This window comes from Pteropus medius, unplaced genomic scaffold (genome assembly GCF_902729225.1).
Source record: "Pteropus medius unplaced genomic scaffold, Ma_sr-lr_union100, whole genome shotgun sequence".
Taxonomy (NCBI): Eukaryota; Metazoa; Chordata; class Mammalia; order Chiroptera; family Pteropodidae; genus Pteropus; species Pteropus medius.
The window spans coordinates 22,446,550-22,455,739 of record NW_024351730.1 but is presented as its reverse complement, the minus strand read 5'-3'; positions in this window follow the sequence as shown (position 1 = coordinate 22,455,739).

Here is a 9,190-nt window from a genome sequence, read left to right as displayed (position 1 = left end):
TATGTGTGGTATGATTCACTGGTCTAAGGAGCATTGGATAAAAACCAGAGATATGTAGGAAGATCATTAGCATGATTTAGACATGTTTGCTTTCAGGCATCTTTGAGACATCTAAGAAGAGATGTTAAGTAGATAGTTATAGATACAGTCTAGAGGTCAGAGGTGAGGCCTAAACTTGGAATATTATTTGTGAGTCATCAAGCAGTGCTGGATTGAGATAGCTTTGGGAGAGAGCAACGTGAGACAAGGAGAGGCTCATTACGGAGTCCTGAGAAAGATCCAAGATCATAGAACAGGTGGCCAGAAAAAAAGAAAAATGTCAAAATAGTGTTATACCATAGAACATAAGGGAAGAGAATGGTTAACGTGGAATAGATAAAGAGTTAGAAATATTACTGACAGGGATAGTAGATGAGTATTGAAAAAAACCATCTGTTGCATGGGGATTACAGATGTCCTTAATAGAGCTATTTTGAAAGAATGATGAGACCCCAAGTCAGATAGTAGTGGCTAAAGAAGTGAATGGGAGATGATTAATGAATAACTGCACTATAAATGTCTTTTCCAAGAAATTTGGATATGAAGGGGAGCAGCTGAAGAGGACTGAGGGTCAATGAAAATTTTTATTTGCAAGCAGTTAGAAGGCAGTGGGAAGGTTTTCACTAATTGCTGCTTCTATTTTCTCTGTAAAGAGAGGGGACAGGGGTGCTAAGTATGATGATCTTGGAGTTGAATATCAGGAAAACGGGGAAAGTTGAAAGTTGATCTTTAACACAACAACCTTATTAAACTAACTCCAAAATATTTAAGAGTGTCTCTTTATCTCGTTCCCATGGTCTCAATCTCTTCAACACTGTATTTCTTCCACAAAACCACATATCAGCTTCCTAGAAATAGAGGCATTTTAGAAGAGACTGCTGTCCTGACAGTGAATTCCTACCGGGTGGGATCTCCGGCAGATAACAAAATGAAGAGAAGAACCTGAGGTCTGGTTCTAAAGGTCTTCATATCTCACCATGTGGGTCCTATCCCAGTAGGGCGGAGGTCAACTGACCCTTGTAAATAGCCCTTAGGGTCTGAACTTTGGTGCCTGAACTTTGGAATCTCTGTTTGGCAGTTCAGAAACATTTTCTCTCTTTTTTTTTTTTTTTTTTTTTTTTTGGATCATGAGGTTGTTAGATCAATGTCTGCATTAAAATGTTACAAGTTATATCCCACATCCCCAATGTCTTACACTCATTATATCTATATAAGTGCATGCCTTGCTTATAGGAGCCATTCAAAACTTTCATTAACTATCAGTTTAATTTGACCGATCAAGAGGCAACTGCAACCACGTGGTAGAAGCCATGAGCGACTTGACATTTTGTGTCCTCCCACATTTTTCTTTTCTCATTGGAATGCAACCTGGGAGTTACTTTAGTTAGAGAGATAAAGTGAAGGCAAACAGGTTAACAGAACTGACTTCCTTCATCCTGGCCAACTGAAGAAGTCAAAAACGTTCTAGCCACTAGGCATTAGGGTTCTATTTAAATAGCCTAATGATACATATCCCAACGGCCCAGTAGCCACATCCATTGCCTAGAATGTTGCTCAGTTCTTAGCATTTGCCATATAGCTAGCACTTCTCTGCCCTTTCCACCCAAATCCAAGTCCCAAACCAATATTAATTCACATTTATATCATTTTGTGTTCAGTTTAGGTGAGTAAGCAAAGGGAATGCTGGAGGACTTCAAATATGAAAATCTTTCCAATGATTCAACTACCCAGTGAAGCAAGGTCAACTGTAAGGAAAGTTGGTCTTGGCCACTGACCACATAGGTACAATCGTTTCCTGTTCAGTCAAATAAGCCTGACGACTACAATAACCTACAGCAGTCCATTCAGAGGTTATTTTTCGGTTCATTCTGAATTTGCTTTAAAATTGTGAGCATATTTCTGAGAAGTATCAAATACGAAATTTGTCTGCAAAGATGGGGAGGGGAGAGTATGGGTACATTATTTTACTTAATATAACTCTGATGTAGTCAGACATTAACACAGATACCCTTCTTTTTAAACTAAAACATGTTTTTATAGCAAAAAATTATTGGATTGCACACTATTTCTAACATTCTTTGGTTTTCCATACCCTGGAGTAGGTCTAACTAATTTATTCATGTGTTGAAATCTCTCTGTTTGTAGCTATGATCATCTGGAAAAATTTCCTATACTCCGTGAACTTGAACTTATTTCCTAATGCCATACAGAACAATCCAAAACTTCAAGTATCTAATTTGTCCCTAGTTTTGAACCATCCTTTAAAATCTCGCATTTATCCTTATCCTCCCGGACACTGACATCACTAGGGTTCCCACTAAATCATGCCTGAGTTATTATAATAAACTCTTGATTAATGTTCTCTATATACCTGATTAATCCTAGAACTTCCCTCTCCTCAAAAATCTTTTAATGTTTCCCCATTACATTTTAAATAAATTTCAAGCTCCTTATATTGGTATTCAATATGTTCAGTAATCTGATTCCACTAGTTTATGTCATCCATGAAAGCAGAAGTTCTATCTTTCTGCACCACAGTATCCTCAGTAGATAACACATGACTGCCACATAATACGTGTTCAATAATATTTCTTGACTGGATAGTAAGTGAATGTACAAATAAAAGAAGGAATGGTCTTGGTAGCATAATCTTCTTTCTCTTTCACATATAAATTCCCCCAGTTAAGTGGGTAATATTTATTGTAACATTTTTTGTAAGCCTACAAAGTACAAAATACCACTACAAGCAAGAAGACTGTGCAGGGTGCTGCAAGGCCATTTCCATGTTTCCCCACATGCCAAGTTCATTTCCAGATCAAAGTCCATGATGACTTCCTCTTGTTTTCAACTTACATAAGTCCTCCTACTCTTCAGAGCACACCTCAGAACCTCCTCTCCCCCAGTTTTATGTTCTTCTCACTTTCTTCCAATATCTCTGTTATTTTGTTTTAGTTCTTAGTCATCTCTCTTGCATTACTATGGTTTAATAAATTATAAAGATTTTTTAAGTAAAGATTGATTCTATTCATTATATTCTCCACAAAAATCTCAGTTCAGTACTAGGCACTTAGTAGATAGACATTAAACTCATGAATTAAATAAGTAAAAATTTGCAAAGTGATTATAGTATGGAAAAAATTAAAAAGGGTTATTAAATATCTATCTCTAGCAAATTGAAGATTTGTGTAAATAATCACATACATTCTTGTCATGTAGTAGGTGTTCCATAAATATAAGTTGAATGAATGAATGAATGAATGAGCAAATGGGTAAACAGTTTTTAGTCTGGTGTTCATCCATGCTTTGATAGCCATGAAAGCATGATGAAAGTGTGTGAGTTTACTGTCAATATTGTGAAAAATAATAATATTAGAAAATTAACATTTCTTCATGATAATGCAGCACTCACTCAAGTGTGTCAGGAGGAAAATGACAACAGTTTATTTAACAAACACTTATAAAATACCTACGATGGGCCAGTCCCTGTTCTCAGCAGTGCTCTCAGCATTAGCTCTTTTACTCCTCAGAACAACCTTATGAGGACAGCAGTGTTATCACCTCTATTTTACAGCTGAGGAAACTGAGATTAAGTAACCTCCCCAAGGTCAACAGTTAGTGAGCAACAGAGCAAAGATTATGAACTCAAAGAATCTTGCGTCAGGAAAGTATAGGGTCTAATATGTGTATAGATCTAATTTATGATGACTTTCAAAAAATTAGGGCAGTTATTCTCTTCTGAAATTCCCAAAAAACTTTCATGATATTCACAAAGTTACATCCATTAGCATCTGTAGTAGAAATAGTTTTCCCTGAATTTGAGCTGCAGAAGGTAGCATGGGGCTGTACCCTTTTTGTCTTTAACGCTTTATTTTTTGTTCTCCTAAAATAAGATCTCTATGTGTCATAGAGACCTTGCTTCTTACTTTTCCTGTAATAAATAATCCCAGTGGCAACAACAGCAAGATAGATAGTTGGTAGAGGTGGTAGAGTGAGCTGAATTAGCAAAGAGACCCTGACAACCAGGCTGGGAATTAGGCACTAAAGCACCCATGAGTATTTCAAATTTCAGATAATGTGACAACAAGTTAAAGCTGGAACCCACTATTTTATATTATTTTATTCTACAGTTTTAAAAAGTCGTACAAAGTTTTATTTTAAAATATTTTAACTACTATTCTTTTTGATTATTGCTTTGCCACTTCTAGAAAACACGTAGAAAGAACACTCTTTCATAATTCTAAGAGCAAAGTCCTTTAAAACCACACAAAGACCTGCTGTTCCTCAGAGGATTTGATTTGAGTTTGTTTTCAGTTTAGTTGTATTGATAATTGCATTTCACGCTAAGTAGGTTAGAGGAGACATCTGTGGAATTTGTTTGAAGACAGATGGATACTCAGATACAAAACTGCTGGGTTAAGCAGAGGCAGAGTGAACTGGAATGATAAATACAAATGTAAGCCTCATGAAGGAGGCAACCAGAAAAAAACAAGATACTCGTGGTAATAAGAATCCTTTCAATAATATTATCTAGGGATTTTCTGGGTGAGATATACTGCCACTCCATAGAACTGCTAATGCACCTTTTCTTTCTTATTCATTCATTCATTCATTCATTCATTTATTCAGTTCATGCAAATAAATATCTAGTGTCTGTTATATTTCTAGTGTCCATAGTAGGTACTATATGTGGCATTATCATGTATTGGTTAAGAGCACATACTTGAGATGGATAGAGGAGAGGAATATGGGGCAAGAGGTGATGTACTAGATTTAAGGAAGATAATAGTTATGTTTGGCCTAGTTATGTTGGAAATATGCTAGACATCCTGGTAGAAATGTCATGTTGTTCAATATACAAATCTAGAACTCAGGAGAAAAGTCCTAGCTATGAAAAATAAATTGAAAAAATAGGTAACATAGATATACTTAAACACAGATGTGTTTAAAGCTGTGGATTTAAATGAGACCATCTGATCACCCAGGAAGAGAGTGTAGACAGAGAAAAGTGCCAAGGACAGAACCCTCAGTATATGTTGGGTCTAAGGGTAAAGAAGCAGCCAGAGAAAGCTAATGAGAAGGAGCCTCTATGAAATAAGAGAAAAACCAAGAGTGTCTGTAATATAGACGTCTAGAAAAGAAAACTCAGGCACTTATACAAAGTAATGTTGCTGGTTAGTGGCAGTTAGGGCAGCTATTGTCACCTTAAAAGTCGCTTGAAGAAAGTGAAGTCCTTAAGTTTCTAGTTATTTTATTTCTGTATCACCAACAGTGCTTAATAAAGCTAAATATATAAAATATGTTTATATTTTATAAAGTAAAATATAGGGTGAAAACTCATTAAGTTATTAACTGTTGATTGATTATACATATATGTGAAACCATGAAAACCAAGTTTGCCTTGAGAGGAAAGATAATAAATTTCTATTTATACTTACCTGTAGTCCCACTGACTTGCAAATGGGTATTTTGTGTGATAGCACTCAGTTTTCCTCATGAGTAATTAATTACTGGTTAGCCACATTGCACTCTCTGATTTAGTGACACAATGCCTGTCTTGGTGACCATGCCTATATATCTTGCCCCTAAAATTTAGGTAATCTTGTGAAAAAGATGAGATAGATTAATTGTTTTTTTTGATTTGGACAAATAGTTAATTCAAAATCTTTCTTGAGAATATACATTGTATGAGAAACAATTTGGGGCCTTTATTAAATGCACAAAAATGTAAAGAAGCACAATAATTTCTCTCAATAATTTTACAAATTAAGAAGCTAAGACAGGCCAAAAAAAACTCTGTAATACAAAATTTTAGGCTACAACTTGCTAAATAGAGGCACATGCAATATGCACTTCTATTCATTCATACTTTTAAATTATAATATATAAAAATAGCTAACCTCTTAAACTTTATAACTACATATAACCATAGTTAATTCCTTTTGCATACAAAAAAAGCATACTGTATTAAAGAATGAATTCGCTAAAGGTTATTAAACTTAAATATCAGACCATCCACCACGTTAAAGGCCAATGACCCAAAGTTTACGATTTAATCCTTTACCACAGATAATTTGCAAAACCTAAGAAGACAGCAAATACTTCACAACTCTAATCAGCAAAAAGTGAACTATGTCCATTGAAAAGTATACTCTGGGCAAATGAATTACAGAAAGTCCACACCAAAAAAAAAAAAAAAAAATGACCTCAGCGGGTAGCTTAGATCTGGAGCGAAAAAAAAAAATGCTGAGTTTTGCATTACTGTTATCAATTAGGACAATCTCATGGGCAAAAATTCAACAAATTAATCCCATCATTCTATAATGTGGGCGACGGCTGACAGCTCAGAAAAGCCCCAATGATAAATAAAATAAAACAACCACCAACTTAAATATGACAGTGATCTAATTTTGGGAAATACTAAAAATATTTCTTATGTCTCATATGTTCCGCCAAGCCCATTTTAACGCACCAGTGGAGAGACATTTGTAAGGGACAACATGGTGAAGTAAAACTAGGAGTTATAATATCTATTTTCTAAAACATCTGGGAAGATCGCTTTATCTCTTTCAATGTTGAAAATCTTAAAAATTACTACAGTGGGTGCCATACTACATACATATTCGAAAAGTGATTCCAGAAACATTAAACTTAGTTTATACAAGTTCTTCCTCCTCCCAAAACCCATGATGTACAAGGAGAACATGCAGCTCTTATGCTACCACTTCTATATTCAGATAGAAGCGACTAAGCACATGAACTGCCTGAGTGTGATTCTCCCTTTGCCGCTTGCTAGTTTTTTCCATTGGACGAGTTACTTAACTTCTGTATGACTCAATTCCTCAACTATAAGTTGGAGATATGAGTTTGTTTTAAAGGAGTCAGTGATTTAATACATATAAATTGCCTAGATAGAACCAAGAACATAGCAAGTACTAAATAAGTGTTGGCTATTAATATTATATGTACTGTTATTATTATTATTATTATTATTATTATTATTATGTTGTAAACACACAAGCACATGTGTATGTGGAAATTATGGTGTCTAAAAAAAACCAAGCAAACAAATGGGAATGAAGAGTTCAAAAAGTTTAGAGAATAGGATATGCTTTAGGTGGTGAGAGAGAATATACATATTCATTCATATATATTTAATTCTTCATTACTGATATGAGTATAGGTAAATCCAGAAAATATTTGCAAAGCTAAACCTTATGCTCTTTGTAAAGAAATTTTACATTTTCCCAGTTTCACAATCTTAAAATGATGCAGTTAAAAGCAGCCAAAATTAATCCGGAATTTCTATAGGGAAAAACATTTTTTAAAAAACACTAGAAAATTTTATTTTATTTTATTTTTATATGCATGTTGAGTATCTAGAATAGTGCCAGGCACCTATCAGAATTCTGATATAAGATAAATGTTAAAACAGGACCTGGAGTCAGTTCTGAACTCTGTCACTAACATGCTGTGATGGAGTGAATTACTTCTCTGTCTCAGTTGTACAGTTACCAATGCAAGAGATAATAGTTACTATGTATTATTCATAAGTTTCCTCTGGTGTTCAGCACTATTTAATTTTTTTTAGTGAATTAAGGCTAACTGTTAAATGGTCCTACTTTATCATTCTCCAAAATATCATAGGAAAGATCATTTCTCTAAAGTTACTTACCTTCTATCTTAATTTGACAGTAATGGATGCCTCATGATCCCCTTATTTTATATGAGAATTCGCAAAACTTTTAGGGTTGACACTACTGTCACTGAATATTTGCAAAATACTCAAAAAGTAAAGATGACCTGTCCCCATGAATTAAAATACCAGTACCTATGTGGTAGAATAATATTTCCTAGTCTAGTAAATTCACTTCCTTTCTTCAGGAGATGTTGATTTTTGTCATTAAGTAGTTAAACCGTTCTGTGCTAAATGCTTTGGAGGAGGTATATAAAATGAAGAAAAACATGGACAAAGAATTCCTTTTGATGTCAGCTTCTAAAACTTAAGCTCTTAGAGGGGCTGACAGTTTTCCTGAGGTAGACAAAATGTTTGAGAGAATTACTTGAGGAAGAGCAAAGAACATGGAAAGAGACTAGGGAATAACCCCCCAGACTGAGGAGTGAAGACAGACATGGGAGGAAGTAATAAGAATATGATCCCTGGAGGTTGGAGAGAAAGGCTTATCTGAGAGAGTCTCCTTTTCTCAAATAGCATAAGAAAGGTAAAGAAAAAATTAATATCTTGACAAAAAGGGAGGCCCTGTGTTCTATCCCAGGAAGACCCTTGGGATGAGGCAAAATCTGAGAGAGAAAATGACTGTCTTAAGCAGCCTCAACCTTAGGCAGGTTTACAGAGACGAGGCAAAGCAACCAACGATTCCAACATCCACAAGTTTGGTATAGGAAAATCAGAGCGCTTGGACAGAACTAGAAGGGCTGCCAACAAGATAGAGGGGCACCTCAGAGGAAGCTACATGAATAAAGAATAGAGGGCCAGATGGGCAATGACTCACATCTCAGCAAGTAGTCATCTAAACAAACAATGAAGAGGCCAATGGGCCCCTTGCCCCATGTCTGTCAACTCATGTCATGTCTCAGCCAATTCAGGTAAAGAAAGGAGACCCCAAGCTGATGAAGATAAAAATTTCTCCACTTCAGCAGGTACAAAATTGAAATGAATTTGACTCACAAAAAATTAAGGAAGGTTATATTCTTACATAGCTGCTTTATTTACAAAACATACATATATGAACACATACGCCTATTTGTATTTAAGTAAATTAAAATTAATTTTGCTTTGAATATATATATATATACATTCTCCCAAATTTCCCCCAGAGGTTTCACAAATGCATGAGGCATGTAAGAACCCAAGATATACATATATGAAAATTTTAAAAATCATTTAAATCAATTAATTATTCAGGCTTATTGTTTCTGTTATTTATAAATCATATAATTCTATTAAAATAAATAATATTCAAATTTTTTCAGAAGAAACAAGTTGTAAGTGCCATTATCGAAAGTCCCTTCATTTTGGTTACATTATTGGTACCTCAAAATCAACTTTTTTCCAATATATAGCCACAACATCATATATATACTTGCGCATATTTAATAGCTACACATAAAATTTATCAATAGCCTCTACTAG